Source organism: Salvelinus sp. IW2-2015, linkage group LG4q.1:29 (genome assembly GCF_002910315.2).
Source record: "Salvelinus sp. IW2-2015 linkage group LG4q.1:29, ASM291031v2, whole genome shotgun sequence".
Taxonomy (NCBI): domain Eukaryota; kingdom Metazoa; phylum Chordata; class Actinopteri; order Salmoniformes; family Salmonidae; genus Salvelinus; species Salvelinus sp. IW2-2015.
Window position 1 is genome coordinate 22,482,317 of NC_036842.1, and position 24,609 is coordinate 22,506,925.

At 44.0% G+C, this 24,609-nt stretch overlaps 1 protein-coding gene and 1 long non-coding RNA gene across 2 annotated transcripts in view; both read right to left on the reverse strand.

The window, feature by feature from the left end:
• The window catches only part of LOC111960858 (RIMS-binding protein 2-like), a 79,608-nt gene extending 58,031 nt beyond the window's left edge, over positions 1-21,577 (reverse strand). Inside the window, exon 1 of the mRNA XM_070439455.1 lies at positions 21,108-21,577. The gene's annotated coding sequence lies outside the window, so the exon portion shown is untranslated. The remainder of the gene's footprint in view (positions 1-21,107) is intronic.
• Positions 21,578-22,703: 1,126 nt separating this feature from the next.
• LOC139027212 (uncharacterized) overlaps positions 22,704-24,609 on the reverse strand; it is a 10,818-nt gene continuing 8,912 nt past the window's right edge. The window contains exon 3 of the long non-coding RNA XR_011479275.1: positions 22,704-22,852. This is a non-coding gene — a long non-coding RNA (uncharacterized lncRNA). The remainder of the gene's footprint in view (positions 22,853-24,609) is intronic.

The window sequence follows — 24,609 nt, forward strand, 5'->3', positions numbered from 1 at the left end:
ATAATTCATGGGTTACCCCCTTTTCTGTTCCTTTCTGTCACGATACAGCTACTGTATATCTCATTGTGGAATAGAGGAATCGTGTCGGTCCTATACATTTTTTCCTCTATGAAATGGTGCTGCTTTTAGCAGTCTCCTGGAGAGGAAATGGAGTTATGGAGGCAGCCTAAGAGAGAGAGAGAGAGAGAGAGCTAAAAGAGCTCTGCTCTGTCTGGGTCAAATTCAATTAGGGAGGATGGAGACCTCAACCAATGCAGACCCTACCGAAATCACTTTAGGAAGCATTCACCAAAACAATGTTAATTTCCTGGGGGCGAGTTGATTCAATAGAATTGCAATATAAGGTTTTTTATTGGGATATGTTAAACCAGTGATTATGTCTTATGCATATGAATAACACACATTATTAACACTAATTATGACCCTGGCACTACACTGTTATAAGCCTTTATTATTAATTAGCAGTTTTTCCAGTTAGCATCCATATTATTATTATCATCATGAGGACCATCATTGATGGTCCTCATGTGCCGGGGCTCGCACAGAAGAGGCGTTGCCATGGGGACTGTGTCTGGGGAGACAGCTGTAGCCTTCTAGCGGGAGCGAGACCCTCCTTAACGACACACAGGTCATTCCTCATGCAGGGTCTCTTCCTGCTATGCCCTGTCCGTCACAGAAGGGCAACAGGGCAACAGACAAGAAAGAAGACAGAGAGACAGAGAGACAGAGAGACAGAGAGACAGAGAGACAGAGAGACAGAGAGACGAGAGACAGACAGACAGACAGACAGACAGACAGACAGACAGACAGACAGACAGACAGACAGAGAGACAGAGAGACAGAGAGACAGAGAGACAGAGAGACAGAGAGACAGACAGACAGACAGACAGACAGACAGACAGACAGACAGACAGACAGACAGACAGACAGACAGACAGACAGACAGACAGACAGACAGACAGACAGACAGACAGACAGACAGACAGACAGACAGACAGACAGACAGACAGACAGATAGATAGATAGAAGATAGATAGATAGATAGATAGATAGATAGATAGATAGATAGATAGATAGATAGATAGATAGATAGATAGATAGATAGATAGATAGATAGATAGATAGATAAATAATAGATAGATAGATAGATAGATAGATAGATAGATAGATAGATAGATAGATAGATAGATAATAGGCATACTGTATATCACGCCTCACCTTCCACTGTGTTAGCTGATGTGTGGTGAGCATTCTGGCACAAAATGGTTGCCGTGCATCACCCAAGTGGGTGCCACACATTGGTGGATGAGGTGAGTTTCCCCCTTACTATGTAAAGTACTTTGAGTCCCTTAGTACGTAGAAAGTTGCTATTTAAATTCAATCCATATACAGTGTGGTCCGACATTGCCACCTTTGATAAATTAGAGCAATAATGACTGGATAAAATAATAATTAAAATACTGAGCTACAGTGAGCTCAAAAAGTATTAGGACAGTACTTTGTACTCCAGCACTTTGTATTTGAAAAGATACAATGACTATGAGGTTAAAGTGCAGACTGTCAGCTTCAATTTGAGAGATATTTCATCTATATCGAGTGAAACCAACCCCATGACTATCATAAGTAATACACTGAAAAGCATAACGACCCCCCCCACCCCACCCTCCATTTTCTCTGCTTTATCAAGCTAGGGATATTTACCACAGCTTTGCTAACAAGCCAGGGTTTTTTCTAGATCAAAAAGGGCTTAGGTGGTGGGCATGGCAGAGGGTGTGGCGATGTGTGCGGTTGGCCTGTCGGCGTGGCTAAATTTTAGAGAACAATGTAGATGCCTCTATCTTAGTGGTGTAGAGAAATGTTTGCATTTTAAAGCCAATTCCCTGCACATTTCTCTATGTAGCAGAAATACATTTGAACAGTTTTAAAGCTAATTTCCTGCTATTCTACACATTTTGCCATGGAGATGAGAACACGTTTCAGTTTGAAAGCTAATTTCCTATAATTCTTTGCATTTTGCCATGGCTAGTACTGTTCTTTTGCTCAAACATAATAATAACATAATTACTGCTAAAATTGTTTTGGGAATTTTCTGTTCTCCCTGGCTTTATTTTGGTGATTGTTAGTTCCGAAAGATTATATTAATTTAAAATATATCGGTCAAATATCTACATACTTTTTGTACATACTATATATCTGGTTTTAGTAATTTAAGTTTGCACTGAAAGCATTTTTCCATACCCAAAGTTTTGGAGGAAAACTAAACGATCTTGTCCAAATCAGTTACATTATTAAAAGCTGTCTTCATTCAAAAAGCCTACAACCTACTTAAATATGTGGGTTAAACTATTTTACAAATGGAAGATAAAACACTTATATGGAAAAGACAGGCTTTACAGTGGAAACCTGGGAAAAGCTATTGGACAGGTGCAGGTGAATTGGGACAAAATTTTTATCAGATATAAATCAATTATTTCAAAATAGTATTAATTTTAGGAGCACGCACATGTGCACGCACGCACAAACACCCACATACACACAAACACACACAGGTAGGTAGGTACAGTAAGTAGGTGGTTATATATTTCAACTGACCTTTCAATTACTTAGCCTATGTGCCAGCAATGAGCCTTCTGCTCTGCCTCTGATTTGATTATGGGCTGGCTCAGTCCGTTCAGATCTGGATCAAGTCCGCTTTGATTAATGCCAACACAAACCATGCATCCAGCTGAACTCAGTGCCCAGGCTGGCTACACCCAGACTGCATGGGACTTGGTAGAGGAGTGGTGGGCCTTCGTAGGCCCTCAATCCATTGCTTAATTAACCCAATAATTCATGGGTTACCCCCTTTTCTGTTCCTTTCTGTCACGATACAGCTACTGTATATCTCATTGTGGAATAGAGGAATCGTGTCGGTCCTATACATTTTTTCCTCTATGAAAATGGTGCTGTGCTTTTAGCAGTCTCCTGGAGAGGAAAATGGAGTTATGGAGGCAGCCTAAGAGAGAGAGAGAGAGAGAGAGCTAAAAGAGCTCTGCTCTGTCTGGGTCAAATTCAATTAGGGAGGATGGAGACCTCAACCAATGCAGACCCTACCGAAATCACTTTAGGAAGCATTCACCAAAACAATGTTAATTTCCTGGGGGCGAGTTGATTCAATAGAATTGCAATATAAGGTTTTTTATTGGGATATGTTAAACCAGTGATTATGTCTTTATGCATATGAATAACACACATTATTAACACTAATTATGACCCTGGCACTACACTGTTATAAGCCTTTATTATTAATTAGCAGTTTTTCCAGTTAGCATCCATATTATTATTATCATCATGAGGACCATCATTGATGGTCCTCATGTGCCGGGGCTCGCACAGAAGAGGCGTTGCCATGGGGACTGTGTCTGGGAGACAGCTGTAGCCTTCTAGCGGGAGCGAGACCCTCCTTAACGACACACAGGTCATTCCTCATGCAGGGTCTCTTCCTGCTATGCCCTGTCCGTCACAGAAGGGCAACAGGGCAACAGACAAGAAAGAAAGACAGAGAGACAGAGAGACAGAGAGACAGAGAGACAGAGAGACAGAGAGACAGAGAGACAGAGAGACAGACAGACAGACAGACAGACAGACAGACAGACAGACAGACAGACAGACAGACAGACAGACAGACAGACAGACAGACAGACAGACAGACAGACAGACAGAGACAGACAGACAGACAGACAGACAGACAGACAAGACAGACAGACAGATAGATTAATCAGATAGATAGATAGATAGATAGATAGATAGATAGATAGATAGATAGATAGATAGATAGATAGATAGATAGATAGATAGATAGATAGATAGATAGGCATACTGTATATCACGCCTCACCTCTCCACTGTGTTAGCTGATGTGTGGTGAGCATTCTGGCACAAAATGGTTGCCGTGCATCACCCAAGTGGGTGCCACACATTGGTGGATGAGGTGAGTTTCCCCCTTACTATGTAAAGTACTTTGAGTCCCTTAGTACGTAGAAAGTTGCTATTTAAATTCAATCCATATACAGTGTGGTCCGACATTGCCACCTTTGATAAATTAGAGCAATAATGACTGGATAAAATAAATAATTAAAATACTGAGCTACAGTGAGCTCAAAAAGTATTAGGACAGTACTTTGTACTCCAGCACTTTGTATTTGAAAAGATACAATGACTATGAGGTTAAAGTGCAGACTGTCAGCTTCAATTTGAGAGTATTTTCATCTATATCGAGTGAACAGTTTAGAAATTACTGCACTTTTTGTACATAGTCCCTTCATTTTAGGGGACCAAAAGTATTGGGACAAATTCACTTATGTGTATTAAAGTAGTCAAACGTTTAGTATTTGGTCCCATATTCTTGGCATGCAATAATTACATCAAGCTTGTGACTATACAAACTTATTGTATGCATTTGCTGTTTGGTTTGGTTGTGTTTCAGATTAGTTTGTGCTCAATAGAAATGAATGGTAAATAATGTATTGTGTCATTTTAGAGTCACTTTTATTGTAAATAAGAATAGAGTGTTTCTAAACACTTCTACATGAATGTGGATGCTACCATGATTACGGATAATCCTGAATGAATCATGAATAATGGTGAGTGAGAAAGTTAGAGGCATAAATATCACCCCCCTATAACATGCTAACCTTCCGTTATTATAATGATGAGAGGTTAGCATATCTTGGGGGTATGTTTATTTGTGCGTCTGTAACTTTCTCACGCATCATTATTCACAATTACATAGTACAAAACCTTAAAGACACCTGCTTTTTCCAAAAATATTTAAGTGCCTTTGAACAGGGTATAGTAGCAGGTGCCAGGCACACCGGCTTGTGTCAAGAAATGCAACGCTGCTGGGTTTTTCACGCTCAACAGTTTCCTGTGTATCAAGAATGGTCCACTCCCCAAAGGACATCCAGCCAATTTGACACAACTGTGGGAGTCAACATGGGCCAGCATCCCTGTGGAACGCTTTTGACACATTGTAGAGTCCACGCACCGACGAATTGAAGCCGTTCCGAGGACAAAAAAGGTGGGGTGCAACCCAATATTAGGAAGGTGTTCTTAATGTTTTGTACACTGAGTGTTTGTATATATATGTAGCAGTATTGCTTCCGTTCCTCTCCTCGCCCCTACCTTGGCTCGAACCAGGGACCCTCTGCACACATCGACAACAGCCACCTTCGAAGCATCGTTACCCATCGCTCCATAAAAGCCGCGGTCCTTGCAGAACAAGGGGAACAACTACTTCAAGGTCTCAGAGCAAGTGACGTCACCGATGGAAACGCTATTAGCACGCACCACCGCTAACTAACTAGCTAGCCATTTCACATCGGTTACATATAAGTCGCTCTGGATAAGAGCGTCTGCTAAATGACTTAAATGTAAATGTAAATATATACAAAAGTATGTGGACACCCCTTCAAATTTGTGGATTTGGCAATTTCAGCCACACCCATTGCTAACAGGTGTATAAATCAAGCACACATCCATGCAATCTCCATAGACAAACATTGTCAGTAGAATGGCCTTACTGAAGAGCTCAGTGACTTTCAACATGGCACCGTCATAGGATGCCACCGTTCCAACAAGTCAGTTGGTCAAATTTCTGCCCTGCTAGAGCTGCCCCGGTCAACTGTAAGTGCTGTTATTGTGAAGTGGAAATGTCTAGGAGCAACAATGGCTCAGTCGTGAAGTAGTAGGCCACACAAGCTCACAGAACGGGACCGGCGAGATCTGAAGCGCTTGGCGTGTAAAAATTGTCTGTGCTCACCTCAATATCGAGTTCCAAACTGCCTCTGGAAGCAATGTCAGCACAAGAACTGTTCGTCGGGAGCTTCATGAAATGGGTTTCCATGGCGAGCAGTTGCACACAAGTCGTAGATTACCATGCACAATCCCAAGCGTCAGCTGGAGTGGTGCATAGCTCGCCACCGTTGGACTCTGGGGCCGTTGGACCGTTGGACCCTTTCACCATCTGGCAGTCCGATGGACGAATCTGGGTTAGGCAGAAGCCAGGAGAATGCTACCAGCCCCAATGGATGGTGCCAACTGTAAAGTTTGGTGGAGGAGGAATAATGGTCTGGGGCTGTTTTTCATGGTTTGGGATAGGCCCCTTAGTTCCAGTGAAGGGAAATCTTAACGCTACAGCATACAATGACATTATAGCCAATTCTGTGCTTCTAACTTTGTGGCAACATTTTGGGGAAGAACTTTTCCTGTTTCAGCATGACAATGCCCCCGTGCACAAAGCGAGATCCATACAGAAATGCTTTGTCGAGATCGGTGTGGAAGAACTTGACTGGCCTGCACAGAGCCCTGACCTCAACCCCATGGAACACCTTTGGGATGAACTGTAACGCCAATTGCGAGCCAGGCCTAACTGCCCAACATGAGTGCCCGACCTCACTAATGCTCTTGTGGCTGAATGGAAGCAAGTCCCCGCAGCAATATTCCAACATCTAGTGGAAAGCCTTCCCAGAAGAGTAGAGGCTGTTATAGCAGCAAAGGGGGAACCAACTCCATATTAATGTCCATGATTTTGGAATTAGATGTTCGACGAGCAGGTGTCCACATACTTTTTCATGTAGTGTATATATTTGGGGTGGCAGGTAGCCTAGTGGTTAAGAGTGCTGGGCCAGTAACTGAAAGGGGGCATGTTCGAATCCCAAAGCCAACTAGGTGAAAAATATGTTGATGTACCCTTGAGCAAGGCACCTAAACTTAATTGCTCCTGTAAGTCGCTCTGGATAAGATCATCTGCTAAATGACTAAAATTGAAAAATGAAAATATATATTCCAGCATCCCCAATCTAGAAAACCCATCACTATAACACAGTCCCACTCTGGCAACCCAGCCTCTGGTGACTCATGTGGCATGTCCATTCTATTTCACAAAGCTGGAATGAGTAAGAATTCCTCCTGCACAAGGACCATGGAGTTACGAAATGAACTGTTGTGTAACCATAACACAACAATGTGGATGTAATAACAGGTTTATGCGCATACACACACACACGCAAACACTATTCACTCTGCTAGCATAATAGTTTTCCCTGTAAATTATTTATAGCACATTTACATATTTCATAATTGTTCCAATAGTTGATTTATGGCAATATGGAGAGCATGTCAGTGAAGTGGTCATTACCATAAGAGCGTTAAGATACTGGATGGACATAACAGCTGACCATCAAGTCACATGGATTCCAGGAAGCATGTTCCAGGCTTTAGGCCTATGCGTGTTGGCCAATGACAAGCCATTAGCGTGTGTACAGTAAGGTGCTCTGCACATCTCTGCCATCTCCGCCTTACATCTCCATTGGGTGAAATTGATTTGGAACAAGTGAGGCTTGCAACAGCAAGAAGCCATTATGGTCTGTCAGTTTCCCTTTATGAATCTGTCCCTATCTTGCTAGTGGGCCTGTTGCCAGGACAACGGCTACAGCACCTTCCTGGACCAGGAGGAGCCCCAGAGGACTTCCACCCCTTCCCCCGTTTTCCTGTCCTTACTTTTTCTTTGCTCTTCACTTTACCTCCACACAATCTCCTGACTGCACAATCCAAAGTGCCACAGCTCACCAGACCCACACATTTGCTATGCATGAGAGCTTGCCATAAAGACCCATATGCCATAAAGGAACCAGACATACACTTGCTAATCTATACAATATACATTCTCTGAGGACATAGATTGTGATCAAGATAAATGCAATAAAGAGTATGATAAAATATGATTAGGACTTAACCAATGGCTTGAAGGGCCAAACCGCTGGTTATCTGGAAACCTAACTGATCAAAAGCAGATATGGTGCAATATGCTGAGCTCTGGAGAATAGATGGCATTTTGTGTGTTCTAGATTTAGAGGGCCACTAGTAGGACACAGTGACAAACTCCTCCATCTGGTCTAAGGAGACCCCACTGCCCAGGGGCACTGCAAAAGGTGCCATCCCTATTTGGGATAGGGGGCAGCATTTTCACGTCCGGGTGAAAAGCGTGCCCAGAGTAAACTTCCTGCTACTCAGGCCCAGAAGATAATATATGCATAGTATTAGTGGATTTGGATAGAAAACACTCTGAAGTTTCTAAAACTGTTTGAATGATGTCTGTGAGTATAACAGAACTCATATGGCAGGTGAAAACCTGAGACAAATCCAACCAGGAAGTGGGAAATCTGAGGTTTGTAGTTTTTCAACTCATTGCCTTTCTAATATACACTGTCTATGGGGTCATATTGCACTTCCCAAGGCTTCCACTAGATGTCAACAGTCTTTAGAACCTTGTGTGAGGCTTCTACTGTGAAGGGGGAGAGAATGAGAGCTGTTTCAACCAGATGTCTGGCAGAATGCCATGAGCTGGTCACGCCCGTGAGAGCGACCTGCGTTCCATTGCATTTCTAAAGACAAAGGAATTCTCCGGTTGAAACATTATTAAAACAACAACAAAAACATCCTAAAGATTGATTCTATACATCGTTTGACATGTTTCTACGAACTGTAATATAACCTTTTGGACTTTTCGTCTGAACTTTCGCCTGGACTTGCCCGCACCTCGTCGGTTTGGATTTGTGAACAAAACAAACATTTATTGTTGAACTGGGATTCCTGGGAGTGCATTCTGATGAAGATCATCAAAGGTAGGTGAATATTTATAATACTATTTCTGACTTCTGTTGACTCCACAACATGGCGGGTATCTGTATGGCTTGTTTTTGTGTCTGAGCGCCGTACTCAGATTCTTTTTTCGTGAAACTTTTTTAAATCTGACACAGCGGTTGCATTAAGGAGAAGGATATCTTTAATGCTGTGCATAACACTTGTATCTATTATCAAAGTTTATGATGAGTATTTCTGTAAATTGATGTGGCTCTCTGAAAATCCACCGGATGTTTTCGAGGCACAACATTACTGAACATAACGCGCCAATGTAAACTGAGATTTTTGGATGTAAATATGAACTTTATCGAACAAAACATAAATGTATTGTGTAACATGAAGTCCTATGAGTGCCATCTGATGAAGACCATCAAAGGTTAGTGATTAATTTTATCTCTATTTCTGCTTTTTGTAACTCCTCTCTTTGACTGGAAAATGGCTGTATGTTTTTTGTAACTAGGCTCTGACCTAACATAATCATATGGTGTGCTTTCGCTGTAAAGCCTTTTTGAAATCGGACACGATCGGTAGATTAACAAGAAGTTAAGCTTTAATTTGGTGTATTGTACTTGTGAATTTATGAAAGTTAAATATTTCTATAAAATATTTTTGAATTTCGCGCTCTGCCTTTTCAGCGGATGTTGTCGAGGGGTTCAGCCTCAAGAAGTTATTATACCAAGGAAGATATAAATGCAATCCATTATTATTTGAAGGAGATGAAGGGGTGAAACAGGAAAATACAGTACAGTTCAAAAGTTTGGGGTCACTTAGAAATGTCCTTGTTTTTGAAAGAAAAAGCAAAATTTCTGTTCGATAAAATAGCATCATTGAACAGAAATACAGTGTAGACATTGTTAATCTTGTATGGAATGGAATATCTACATAGGCCCATTATCAGCAACTATCACTCCTGTGTTCCAATCGCACGTTGTGTTAGCTAATCCAAGTTTAGCATTTTAAAAGATAAATTGATCATTAGAAAACCCTTTTGCAATTATGTTAGCAAAGCTGAAAACTGTTGTTCTGATTAAAGAAGCAATAAAACTGGACTTTTTTAGACTAGTTGGGTATCTGGAGCATCAGCATGTGGGTTCGATTGCACACTCAAAATGGCCAGAAACAAATAACTTTCTTCTGAAACTCGTCAGTCTATTCCTGTTCTGAGAAATGAAGGCTATTCCATGCGAGAAATTGCCAAGAAACTGAAGATCTSGTACAACGCTGTATACTACTCCTTTCACAGAACAGCGCAAACTGGCTCTAACCAGAATAGAAAGAGGAGTGGGAGGCCCTGGTGCACAATTGAGCAAGAGAACAAGTACATTGGAGTGTCTATTTTGAGAAACAGACGCCTCACAAGTCCTCAACTGGCAGCTTCATTAAATAGTACCCGCAAAACACCAGTCTCAACGTCAATAGTGAAAAGGCAACTCTGGGATGCTGGCCTTCTAGGCAGAGTTCCTCTGTTCAGTGTCTGTGTTCCTTTGCCCATCTTAATCTTTTCTTTTTATTGGCCAGTCTGAGATATGGCTTTTTCTTAGCAACTCTGCCTAGAAGGCCAGCATCCCGGGGGTCGCATATTCACTGTTGACGTTGAGACTGGTGTTTGCGTGTACTATTTAATAAAGCTGCCAGTTGAGGACTTGTGAGGCATCTCTTTTTCAAACTAGACACTAATGTACTATGAAATGTCTAAGTGACCCCAAACTTTTGAACAGTATTGTATATGTTTTCAATACCCCAAATTCAAGTTTTCTTTAGCATCTACCAGGGCTACAGAGCAAACGACTTTCCTGAGACGACAGTACAGGAGGACATAAGAAACACAATGTCATAACTGCCAGTCTCACATAATGACATGTGTGTCCAGGCATAGCCTCCTCCCCAGGGCCTATCATACAGTAAAGAGGGAATGGGGCTGTGACTGTGGCTGCAACTGCATGGAGCTAGGGATCCAGGGCAGAGTTAGGCCAGTCTGAAGTGACAGCTGACTCAAGGGAACACTGATGCTGCCTCTGTCCCTGCCTGCTGAAATTAGCCACCCTCCAGTGGACACGTCTCCTCATGACTCCCTCTAAACACTCCATCCCCTCAGGGAGGTGTGTGTATGTGTGTGTGTGTGTGGGTGTGTGTGTGTGTAACGGCATTCATCGGAAGAAGGTGAGGACCAAGGTGCAGCGTGATACGTGTTCATATTATTTATTAGAAACTGAACACTAAATACAAAATAACAAAAGGAATAACCGAAARAGTTCTGACAGGTGATACAAACACTAAACAGAAAATAACCACCCACGACTAAASGTGGGAAAACAGGCTACCTAAGTAAGGTTCTCAATCAGAGACAACGATAGACAGCTGCCTCTGATTGGMAAKKATACCAGGCCAAAACATAGAAATACAAAACCTAGACATACAAACATAGAATGCCCACCCACATCACACCCTGACCAAACAAAAATGAAAACATACAAAAGCAATCTGACGGGTCAGGGCGTGAAAGATGAGTGAGTGATGCCTCTGGACTGGACGGGCGGCTTTGGCGCCTCCGGACTGACGGGCGGCTTCTGGCGCTCCGGACTGACGGGCGCTCTGGCAGCTCCGGACTGACGGCGGCTCTGGCAGCTCCGGACTGACGGGCGGCTCTGGCAGCTCCGGACTGACGGGCGGCTCTGGCAGCTCCGGACTAACGGGCAGCTCTGGCAGCTCCGGACTGTGGGCAGCTCTGGCAGCTCCGGGCAGGAGGGTGGCTCTGGCAGCTCCGGACTGACGGGCGGCTCTGACAGCTCCGGACTGGAGAGAGAACCTGGAGGGAGGAGACGGAGAGACAGCCTGGTGCGTGGGCTGCCACAGGGCCCACCAGGCTGGGGAGACCTACAGGAGGCCTGGTGCGTGTAGGAGGCACCGGATGGACCGGGCTGTGGGGAGCACTGAAGCTCTGGTGCACAGCCTTGGCACCACTCCTCCAGGCTGGATGACCACTTTAGCCCGGAACCTCCAGAGTGCAGGCACAGGTTGAACCGGGCTGTGGGGGAGCACTGGAGATCTGGTGCACACCACTCGCACCTCTCCGTTAGGCTCAATGCCCACATTTTGCCCGGCATGGGCGAAGCGCAGGCATAGGGCGAACTGCACCCTCCCAGTGCCCCGGAGACACAGTATGCAGAGCCGGCGCAGGATACCCTGGGCCGAAACGGCGTACCGGAGACCAAACACGCTGAGCTGGCACAATCCGCCCTGGCTGGATGCCCACTCTCGCATGGCACTTGCGGGGGGCTGGCCTATAGCACTCTGGGCTATGAGCGCGTACTGGCGACACCGTGCGCTTCACCGCATAACACGGTGCCTGACATCAGTTTTTTTAAAAGTCAAAGTTTTTTTTTTTTTTTTTTTTCTTTTTTTTTTTTTATTTTTTTTTCTTTTTCTTCTACAACAAACCGAAGCCAGTGTATAGAGATGCTTCTCTCTCCTCTTCATTTTACTGACCTCAGATATGCACATACAGACCACCCAGTGGAAATGTCAAGAACAAACAACAACACACACAACACACACACACTCACCATCCAACACAAAAGACAAGGACACAGACAAGCATCGACCTGTGCTATACAAACAGCAACTTATAGTCAGGGCAATAAAGTTGCTCTGAAAAGCTTGACTTAACACCGCAGTGCAGAGTTGTAGCCTCAGACGAGGCGCAGGCGGCCAGCGCAAACCAGACCAGCCAGGAGAACCAAACAGCAGATGTAAAGTTCACCCACCGCTCTCGTCTCCTTCTCCCTCTCTCTCTCCTGCGCTCGGTCGCTGACTTTTGCAGAGTCCGCATTTAGAACACCGCAGCCCGGATCCCAGCCTTTTTAGAGGGACCCTCGGAGGAGCTCGGCTCAGGAGGGAAGAGCCTGAGCATGGTGTCTAGGTATGTGGTTCTGGATCCAGACTGTTGTTGTGCTGTGTCCCTGAGGTAGGTGTCCCTAACGGACCACACTGTACAGCAGCACTGCCACACACAACGTCACCGCACAGGCAGACTGACTGTATTTCTTGCATCTCTGTCTACCTCTTTCTTTCTCATGCTGGCTCTCCCTCACTCGCTCCCTCGCTTCCCGGCTCTCTATCCAACTGCCCACCCTCTATGCCTGATAGCAGCCTTGGTGTAGGCTCCTGCCCCGTTCTCCTCCTCCCCTCCACTCATCTGTGTTGCTTTACAGTTTGACTGCATTCGCTCACAATTACTGCTTATGTGCTATTTTGAGATTAAACTGCTATTTGGATGATTACTGCTATTTGAGTTTACTGCTGTGCTATTTGAGATTTACGCTATTTGAGATTACTGCTATTTGAGGTTACTGCTATTTTGAGATTCCTCTATGTGCTATTTGAGATTACTGCTATTTTGAGATTATTGCGCTAAATGCTATTTTTTGAGATTACTGCTATTGCTATTTGAGATTTACTGCTATGTGCTATTTGAGATTAAACTGGCTATAGAGATTACAGCATGTGTCTATTTGAGATTACTGCTATTTGAGATTTACTGCTATTTGAGATTACTGCTATGATTGCTATTTGAGGTTACTGCTGATTGCTATTTGAGATTACTGCTGTGCCTATTTGAGATTACTGCTATGTTGCCCGTTTGAGATTACTGCTATTTGAGATACCTGCTGATATGTGCGCTATTTGCCAATTGTATATAACTGTTATGTGCTAATGGCTTGTCATTTTTGTCGTCCTTGTTTTCCTATCTAATCTCCTCTGTGACCTTGTTCGCATTTCACCTCTGTGTTTTTTTCACACTCTCTCTCTCTTTTAAACAGCATATCAAAGCCTTCTCGCGTGCAAAACAAGGAACATTGGAATTGAAGCGTAACTGCCACAGAACAATAGAAAATAGGCTTAGAGAAATGAGCAAACCAAAACGCTAGTAACTCTCTCTCCATCTCTCCCTCATCTTCTTCTGATCTCCATTTCTCTCTCTCCATTTCTCTCTCTCCATTTTTCTACCTCAATTATCCCTCTCCCTCCACCTCTTTTCACTCTCTCATCTCTCTCTCTTTCTCCCATGCCATCCCTTTCTCCATTAATTGCTCTCCCCTCCCTCCATCTCTCTTCCTCTCTCCATCTCTCAATCCTCACCCCCTCATCTCTCTTCCTCTTTATTCCCTCCATCTCTCTTCCTTCTCTCCCTCCCTCTCTTTCTCCATTCATCCATTTTTCCCTCCCTCCATCTCTCTCCTCTCTCCCTCCATCCATCTCTCTTCCTTTCTCCTCCCTCCATCTCTCTTCCCTCCATACTCTTGTCTGAACCACTGATGCTCAGCCCCCCCCAAAGCTTGGCAAACACGAGTCAACCATCATTCTTACCCAGAACCCACTGCAGCCACGAGACATTATTTTCTGTTCTCCCTCCCTGCCCTTCCATCTCTGTACTGTCCTTCCCTTACTCCCCTTTGGGCCAGCTGTTTGCCTTTCATCTGCTCTCTGTTGACAGCCTCAATGACTGGCATGAATGGTGTGTTTTCTCACTAACTTCTCCTCCCCTCTCTCCCTCCCCTCCTATTGTCTGCCGTCTCTCCTGTTACCAGTACGTACAGTGTTCACTCTCGGCCCTGCACTCCATAGGCCCTCCTGGGATGGACAAAGGCTTTCCGTGTCTGTCTGACTGTCTGTAAGCTGCAAGTGTCTTCACAGGTGCTCAACAGTTGGAGTGTCCATAGACACATGTACGGTTGAAGTACAGAAGTTTACATACACTAAATAGGTTGGAGTCTTAAAAAACTCGTTTTTTCAACCACCCCACAAATGTTCTGTGGTTAACAAACTATAGTTTTTGGCAAGTCGGTTAGGACATCTACTTTGGCTGCATGACACAAGTCATTGTAATACAGCATGCCAATTTCCGTTTGCAGTCAGACAATATCTAACTCAGGCGTGAGTGAATTACACTCGTGTATCACCCAATTTGCGTGATTCGTACATCGCCTGAGAAATCCACACGTCACAAACTCGAACGCCCTTGAGCTGTGTCCTCTCTCTTCACCAAAACACATTGTTTGAAAAGGTCAGCACTACTATATCGTGTCATTGGTCTTAGTACGTCGTTTAGACGTCAAGCTCCTTAGCATAGCCCTAAAATCGTACTCAGCATGTGTCAGTCGACGGCCGATAAAACTCCCCAAGCCTGTATACACCTCCAGAGGTGCCGCTACCTTCTTGGTCGTGATTGTATTTCCTACCAAGATAATCCCTTCCACTCCAATACTGCATGTGCCCTCCTCCTGATATAATTGCGCCTTGTCTACACCTTCCCATTTAAGGCCCAACCGAGCTCACATATAGTATATATCCACCGTCCATATTGATTGCTCAGGAAAAAAAGTTGGTGAGTATCCTCCTACTCTTTGGTGTCAAACTCTGCGAAGAGCTAATCCCTGGTCCAAATGCCTGAAGGTATCACGAAGTGCATCTGTGTAACGAAGACAAAGGAGATAGTATGCAAGTGACCAGACGATCTACCATATGGAGGGACCAAACGTGCTATGCCAACTGTATCATTATTTATTCTCTAACGCATACAGAGAAGACCTAGACACACTTTGACGTTCAATTGACATAATACACTATGACGAAGAAGAAGGAATAAAACCGGATAGAAACGTACACTTATGCGTGCAAGAAAAGAGTAATGAACTATAGTATTTTCAATATTCTCAGATTGACAACTATCTAAAGGACCTACTGCAGCTGCTGGAGGAAGACAGTTACAAATAGTAGTCAAGTATATTCCACACGTGATAAAAACAGACAAAGATCCAATAAAACTCAAATCACGACATAACCATGCGCAAAACTGAAAAGGTGGCGCGAGCTGCAGCACAAAGCGAGAGCGAAGCCTAACTTGCTCCAAAGATCACAGCGAGTTTAAAAAAAGCCATCGAACTACAGGAGTTGCCACACATCGACTAGCACAAGCGGTGACGAGACCAGTTTGTATGCTATTGTGGGAAAAAGTGAGAACACAATGGTCCAATCTCGAGTCATTGGAGAATTATTTACAAACAAACAATAATAGCATACTCGTAATACATAGTACGCATAATTGACTCATCCACTGATCCGTTATCCTCAGAGAGGCATCACCCCTCGACCAAAACAAAAATAGAAACATACAAAGCAATCTACAGTTAGGGCGTGACAGTGTGTGTGTGTGTGGTGTACGTGTGTGTTAATGGGAGTTGATGAGAAAACACAGATACACTTCTCCGACCTGCTTACACTACACACAGCTCTGTGGAAGGATACAGAACGAGAGAGGGCCGGCCGACGAGCTGATGTGACGTCCAGGCGTCTCACAAAGCATTATGGGTGAATGATATAGGGCTGGAGGTTGGGAAGCTACCGTTTGAAATCCCTAGTGGGGTGTAGTGGTCCTTTTGAGCGCCTAAGCGAGGCACTTACCCCGCCCAGGCACTCCAATATCTAGAGATATAAAAAGCAACATATCCACCTAGACAAAAGCAACTTGTAGTGCATTGCTTTAAAAGGATGCCTGAACTCAATGTACTGTCTCCCTCTCCCTCTTCATGTTCTGTCTCCCTCTCCCTCTTCCTGTTCTGTCTATCTCCCACTCTTCTGTGATACAGCTTTCTCTCTGAAATGTTTCATTATCAAAGTGTATAATGAGGAAAATGTTTCTGAAAGACAAGCTTGTCAGAACATCAATTTACAGTCTCTCTAAAAGCTTTTCAGACAAAATGGCTTTGGCCCTTGAGTGACCTCTGATTGGAGGGTCTCCAAACTACATGAACCACGCCACAATAACACCAAAAGCCAAGAACACAAGTGTTTGTTTTATTTAGGCTATTATTATTATTTTATTCCTGAACTATGAATGTGTTTGGGGTATTAAACTAAACCTTCCAGGGGAGGATTTCCTAATCCTGACACACACACACACACCGCTGTGCAAATCACTTACACTTACCATTGGAAGACTGTCTGTCAACCATCCAGCTGGCACACACACACAGCAGCCCCCCTGACAGACAGACCAGACAGACCAACAGCCAGACAATCAGCCACAAACAGCCATGCCACCAACCAGGCAGGAAGCGAGCCAGACAAACGGGCCAGCCTGTGGATCTGTCAACCAGACAGACATATATCCAACCAGACAACCAACCAGCTCATATAGCAGGAAAAGAGACAGATGGACAGATAGATACTGTAGGTGAGACATCTCATTCAACATTGCTTCTTCGGGATCGGTGTCCCTTCCATGGGACGGATGCGTTGCGCTAACGTAGGCTAACGCGATTAGCATGAGGTTGTAAGTAACAAGAACATTTCCCAGGACATAGACATATCTGATATTGGCAGAAAGCTTAAAATCTTGTTAATCTAACTGCATTGTCCAATGTACAGTAGCTTTTACAGTTTAAGAATGCCATGCTATTGATTGAGGAGAGTGCACAATTTTGAACATGAAAAGTTATTATTAAACAAATTAGGCACATTTGGGCAGTTTTGATACAACATTTGGAACAGAAATGCAACGGTTCATTGGATCAGTCTAAAACTTTTCAAATACACTGATGCCATCTAGTGGCCAAAATCGAAATTGCACCTGGGCTGGAATAATACATTATGGCCTTTCCCTTGCATTTCAAAGATGATGGTACAAAAAATCAAAGAGATTTTTTTCTTTGTATTATCTTTTACCAGATCTATTGTGTTATATTCTGCTACAATCCTTTCACATCTCCATAAACTTCAAAGTATTTCCTTTCAAATGGTACCAAGAATATGCATATCCTTGCTTCAGGGCCTGAGCTACAGGCAGTTAGATTTGGGTATGTAATTTTGGGCGAAAATTTAAAAAAAGGGGCGGATCCTTAAGAGGATTTATTTAAGACCAGAGAATCAGACATCCAACCAGCCAACAAAGCATCACATCTATCTACAAAAAGACAAACAGGGTGCCTCCTGAGTGGCGCAGCGGTCTAAGGCACTGCATCACAATGCTAAAGGCGTCACAACAGACCTGGGCGCCTGCAGGCTGACCTCAGTCGTCAGATGAACGGTGCTTCCTCCGACACATTGGTGTGGCTGGCTTCTGGGTTAAGCGGGCGGGTATTAAGAAGCGCGGTTAGGTGGGTCATGTTTTGGAGGACGCATGACTCCACCTTCGCCTCCCGAGCCCGTTGGGGCGTTGCTGTGATGAGACAAGATCGAAATTGGGGAGAAAAAAGGGGTAAAACACAAATATATAAAAAAATTATAACTATCAGGACAACATTCTACCTAGAGGATTCAGTCCTAGAGGAATCAAACCAGCCAGCCAATTGTACACCCAATCAGAAAACCAGCCAGTCGGGCTGTAAGAAACCGGCTTCAAGAACTGTTACAGAATCCCCCTGCCGAGGGCGCTGTGGGACTCATTTCCAGCGTGTGTGCTGTTTACATTTGGCTGGCGCAGCTTTATCTAACTCTCCCACTCACATGACAGATATCGATCACCTCCAGCTCGTGGTTTCAGCCGATCAAACAGTCCCGATGCACTCCACACTCTGCCAATACATTGATGCATCCTGTGATAGGTCAGATGCTCCTAGCTAACCCAGCACTGGCCAGTCGGGTCCATTGCATACTCTTTCAAGAGTAAAGTATTAGCTGGGCCTGAACTGTGTTTTCTCCAGTGTCAGAGCGTGGATGGACATACTGTATGTGCATGGGATGTGAAAACAAAGTAAGTTGTTGTCGCTGTTGTTATGTCGCTGTTGTTATGTGATAGAGTAATAGTATTCTAAGTAAATTTTCATTCTTGTTATTATTATGTTACTACTAATATTGTGTGTGATGATTAGTCACTCTTTACTACTTCCTATTTCCTAAATATTTAAATACAGTCCTGTGTGTTTCTTTGCAATAGCCTATTGCAAAGAATAATATACAGATAGTAGGCTATTGGCAGAAGACAATAACTATAGCAGATAGTAGGCTATTGCAAAGAATAATATACAGATAGTAGGCTATTGCAAAGAATAATATACAGATAGTAGGCTATTGCAAAGAAACACACAACAGCAAAAATATACAGTCCTTGCTGTTATACTTACTGTGCTATTGACATACTAGTCATTCATGTAGTGTTACTATGTAATATGTGGTTATTAGGTCATTATTAGATACAGTACTTGTTGTTTTATCCCAAAAGCTTATTTCTCTCAGATTTTATTTACGAATTTGATTACATCCCTGTTAGTGAGCATATCTCCTTTGCCAAGATAATCCATCCACCTGACAGGTGTGGCATATCAACAAGCTGATTAAACAGCATGATCATTACGTGCAGTATTGTCACACAACACAATACCACAGATGTCTCAAGTTTTGAGTGAGCATGCAATTGGCATGCTGACTGCAGGAATGTCCACCATAGATGTTGCCAGAGAATTGAATGTTCATTTCTTTACCATAAGCCGCCTCTAACATTGTTTTTTGAGAAATATGTCCAACAGTCATCACAACAGCAGAGCACGTGTAACCACACCAGCCCAGGACCGCCACATCCTGCTTCTTCACCTGCGGGATCATCTGTGGGAGGGGGGCACACTATTTCCTATATAGTGCACTACTTTTGACCCGAACCCAAGTAGTGCACTATATAGGTAATATGGTGCCATTTGGGACACAGTCCGTGATGGTTGTGATAAAGTGAAACCTAGTGAAAGCCTTCCTCATTGCAGATGGACAAGAATAGAGTGAGAGTAGGAAAAAGCCTGAGGTCTGTTAGCTGCAACATCCAATGTGCCAAATGTCAACCTCAATAACACCACCTTTACCACCCACTGTGGCCTTGAGACACTACTATACCAACACAGCCTATGGGGTGCTCTCGCTCTCTCCATTTAACTCATCATGTCACCCTTTCTCTTTTTTCATATGTATTTTGAGTTTACGGAACCTGGTATTTCCAGGCGGTCTCCCGACCCAGTACTAACCAGGTCCGACCCTGAACAGGTGTGTAAAGGGTGGTATGGCCACAAGCCTGTTTTTTTACCCCGTTTTCTCCCTGCATTTGGTTCCTTGGCTCATCTCTGTAATTCCTCAATATGCTCGGGAGAGGCGACGGTCGAGTCATGCATTCTCTGAAACATGACCCACCTGGCCACATACTTCTTATCACACTGCTCTCTAAACTGGATGTCAGTCGCACCAACGTGTCGGAGGAAACACCGTTCAATTGACGACCGGAGTTAGCTTACAGGTTCCAGGCCCTGTCAAAAGGAGTCGCTAGAGCACGATGAGCCAAGGAAAGCCCCACCGGCCAAACGCCCCCCCTACCACGGATGACGCTGGGCCAAATGTGCACCGTCCTATGGGGATCCTGGTCAAGGCCAGTTGTCACCCTGTCATCCTACACGTGTCATTGTAAAAGGCAGCTTGATTTTGAAGGTAATACCAGCTCATCACATAAAACCACCCACACACAGAGAATCCCTCTTAGTCATCCACTATAAAAACATTTAGCCTGGTCCTATCTGCTCAGGTATATTCAACCCTGCAATTACCTACCCAGCCTACCTCCCTAGTCATGAGGTAGCCTCACCCAGCCTATCCTCTCCCCTCCCTCCACAGCCGTGCCAGGCCCTGCTGGCACTAGCCAGTCGGGGCCAAGTGGTATATGGCCCTGCCAAATCCCACACAGCACTGCCTTGCCATGCCTAGCCCCATTTAGCCCTATATAGATGCACAAAAGCCTGCATGGTGTCCTATAGACTGTAGACCCATGTAGCCAAGCTCTCCACAGGCCTTCCCAGCTCCTGCCTAATGTATGGTCCTGCCTAATGTAGCTACTCAGTCTGGCCCAGCCTAGCCCAGAGTGTTTCAGAGCTGCAGTCCCAGCCATAGCAGTCTCTCTCAAAGCAGCAGAGCAGAGTAGAGCTGAGGAGGAGCACACAGCAGACAGACACTTCTCTCTCTCTGCAACACAGCAGCATCGCCCACGCAACCAAGTCCATTGGCACAAATCACAAATATGCATGTAAGTGTGCAAGCAAACACACACACACACACCCACACACACACACAAACCACACCTGGTTAGTCATGATATATTCCTCTTTAGTGGATTGAATAAGAGTGTCATGGCTAACATCTACTGTAGTTTCTGAGTGTGTGTGTGTGTTTAGTGTAAACCAAGTCAATACCATACAAGTTTGTTTACTGAGATGTTCTTTTCACCATTGTTCCAATGCTGATCTATCCGAGTCTGTGGTGAGAGCGTTACACATGCATGTATGTGCACATGCTTTTGCTGAAAATGTGTATGCTACATTTTGCAGAAGGTTATGGCAATAACAATTCCCACTGAGACAGTGGCACAACACTAGTGGTGCATAGGGTAAAAAAGCTCCCTACCTCAAAGGCAGTTCCCCCTTTGTCTCAAAACGACTGTATCCTCCCTCTCGTTACCGGCCGGCAGGGGTGACGCGGCAGTGGCGTGTGCCTACGTGTGTGTGCGCCGTGAGCGTTTCAAAGGCTTAATGGTTGGTCCAGTCTACAGCCCCGAGAGTCAGACGCACTAAGGCTCTCTCTCACACACACACACCATCTCTCAGTTACTCGCTTGTGTTCCCGCTCTCTCTCGCGCTCTCTCCTCCTTAGTAGCGCTCGCAGGTTCTCTATCACGACAAACTCCCTCCCTCCCCTACTTCTCAGCCTTTCTCGATCTCTCCCTTCCCTGTCTCTCACAGATGCACGCGCATGCTCCGTGCAGTCCACATCCCTCCTCTTCATCCCACTCACAAAAATTCACACACAAACCCATTGAAGGTTGTCAGCATTCATATCATTTGCCTGTGTAAATCTCAGCTCATTGATGTGTAAATGATTGCATCATGGATGAACGTTTCCTCTTCACGCATCTCCTCCCTGCAGTCGTCCCTGAGCCGCCCTCACACCCATGTCTCGCTCTCTCCATCTCTCTCACTCTCCTCTCTCTTTTTTAGAATAGAGAAAGGCATGATCTGAGTATACTGGGTCGATGTATTACTGCCCTGGATCACTTAACTCTGCTCCTTTTTCCATCCTCTTAGCCATGATTCATCATTCCTGTCTTCCCCCCATTCAAACACTGACATGTGTCCCTCTCTCTTTTCTTTCTATTCCTTCATGCATTTATTTTTGAACTGCTATGTCACCTGTCCTCATCCTAGCTTTGGTATAGTGAGATGTGTGCTTCCTGGCTCTGCTTGGACTCCTAAAATACCCTTACCTTAAAGTACTGGAGGACATGGGCCAAATGGAAAAACCAAAGCTAACCAGGACAGACCAATCAAAACTCACCTTCACCTTGACTGACCAATAAGCAACAGTGCCCTCTCAGCCCTCCCCAATCCCAGATCATACCTCTAAAAGCAGAGTGGTGTTTTTAGGGAGATTACAATATCACAGCAGCAGGTATTGGTTAGTCATAAGCAGCTCTCTATTTTACAGGGCTGGAGAGAGGGAGAGAAGAAGAAAAAAAATCCTCCACTCTGTTGCCTAGCAACGCCAGCTGCTCTGAGAGTACACACTCCCTCCCTCTCTCTCCGTCCTTAGATACAGTTCTTTATAAGCCAGTTGGTTTTCAGGCACAATGCAAAACCCTGTAAGGCTCTAGTTGGGATTGGACAGGCAAATGAGTCTGAGGAGTCAAGGTGTCATTTGACAAGACCTTTTAACCACACCCACTGAAGATGCTAATAACACGTCATCATGGATTTCACCCTGTTTCTTCCTCTGATTGGTGAATCCAGACATTGCTTTTTACCATTGGGTCATTGGTGCTTTCAGTGAGATATACTGTCCTCTCCTGGACACATTGACAACTGACTTAAAGTACAACATATAAATGACACATTTAACAAGGATATGCATAACATTTGGGTTATATTTAAAAGGTAACATAAAAGGTCAAGGCAAAGTCAGAAGAAGGCCACAGGTGAGCTCACATGGGCTAAGCCTTACCTTCCCTTTGGCCTGCAGGTGATGGGAGTTCCTGGCAGCGATGATTGACAGCTGTCTCTGGATCCACAGCAGCTCTGCCTGAGACTGTCTCAGTAGCCCCTCAATGTCACTTGACCTGTGACCTCACAAGATGTCCTGGCAGTCTGGCACACACACTGTATATCACAAAGACACACACAGTCAGTATGCTGTAAACACACACATTCACAAATATAGACTTTGTATAATCAAAAACACAGACTCATGCTCACACACATATACACTGTACTCATAATACAAAACACAATACAGCTTCATCCCTAGATTAGGTATAAATCCATTGACCTGATGTCAATAGATTAACAGTGCTGCTGCCACACATCGAGAGCTCTCTGGCTTTCCCCACAGACTGACTGACTGAGTATCAATTCAAATCAAATCAAAGTTTATTTGTCACGTGTGCCGAATACAACAGGTGTATACCGTGAAATGCTTACTTACAGCCTCTAACCAATAGTGCAAAAAGGTGTTAGGTGAACAATAGGTAAGTAAAGAAATAGAATTTAACAGCGACGTAAAGGTAACGTAAGGGTAATGGCGGGCTGAAGGGATTTATGTAGAGCACCTCAAGATAAAACATAATATTCGAATTATCTGCTAAATTAGACTGAAAATATTAGCACTACATAATCTGGTGAGTGATAACCTTCAATCTGGACAATAACACAAAACAAATTCTAAAACTAGAGACATTTATCGACAAATATTACGAAAGCAGGCCACACAACATGACGGAGAGTAAGACAGGGGAACCGATTACAAAACGTAAACGTGACTCTTCTACAGACACTGATGATTTAATATTCTCACCACCGGAATGGTAAAGGTCGAACGATCTGTTAAACTCAATAAATGACAAACTGGGTATTCTTGAATTAGTTAGTAAGGATATAAAAGAGTTGAAGGCAAGCCTAGAGATGAGTGATGAAAAGCTGCGACATTGGAGAAGGAAACGCACAAGCCTAAAAGGGTAGTCAATAAGATTGAAACCGAAATGATTGGAATTAAAAAGGAGAACACCGTTCTGAAAGAAGCCTTACTGGACATACAAACTAGATCCATGAGAGAGAATTTGGTACTTACAGGTATCCAAGAAAAAGAAGGAGAAGTTCCTGAATCTGTAGTTAGAGAGTTCCTCCTTACAGCGCTTCAGATTCCGCGCGAGGTTGTCGACAAAATCCAACTTGAACGTGTTCACCGCTTCGGACAGAGAGGGCAGGGTACGAACGCCCAATTGTTGCCAAATTTGCTTCATTTAAAGATAAAATAAATGGTTAAAAGCCTGGGTAAAAGACTTGCTGGGACCAAAATTGGCATGAATGATCAGTTCCCGAAGGAAATTGCAGAACCGGCGCAAAGTTCTGTATCCAATTTTCAAAGAAAATAGATTAAAGCCGAAACGAGTAGCTCTCGTCGTTGATAACTATACAGTGGGGAGAAACAAAGTATTTGATACACTGGCCGATTTTCCCAGGTTTTCCTACTTACAAAGCATGGTAGAGGTCTGTAATTTTATCATATGTAACAATTCAAACTATGAGAGACGGAATCTAAAACAAAAATCCAGAAAATCACATGTATGATTTTAAGTAATTAATTTGCATTTTATTGCATGACATAGTATTTGATACATCAGAAAAGCAGAACTTAATATTTGTACAGAAACCTTTGTTTGCAATTACAGAGATCATACGTTTCTGTAGTTCTTGACTAGTTTGCACACACTGGCAGCAGGGTTTTGGCCACCTCCTCCCTACAGATCTTCTCCAGAATCCTTCAGGTTTCGGGGCTGTCGCTGGGCAATACGGACTTTCAGCTCCCTCCAAAGATTTTTCTATTGGGTTACGGGTCTGGAGACTGGCTAACGGCCACT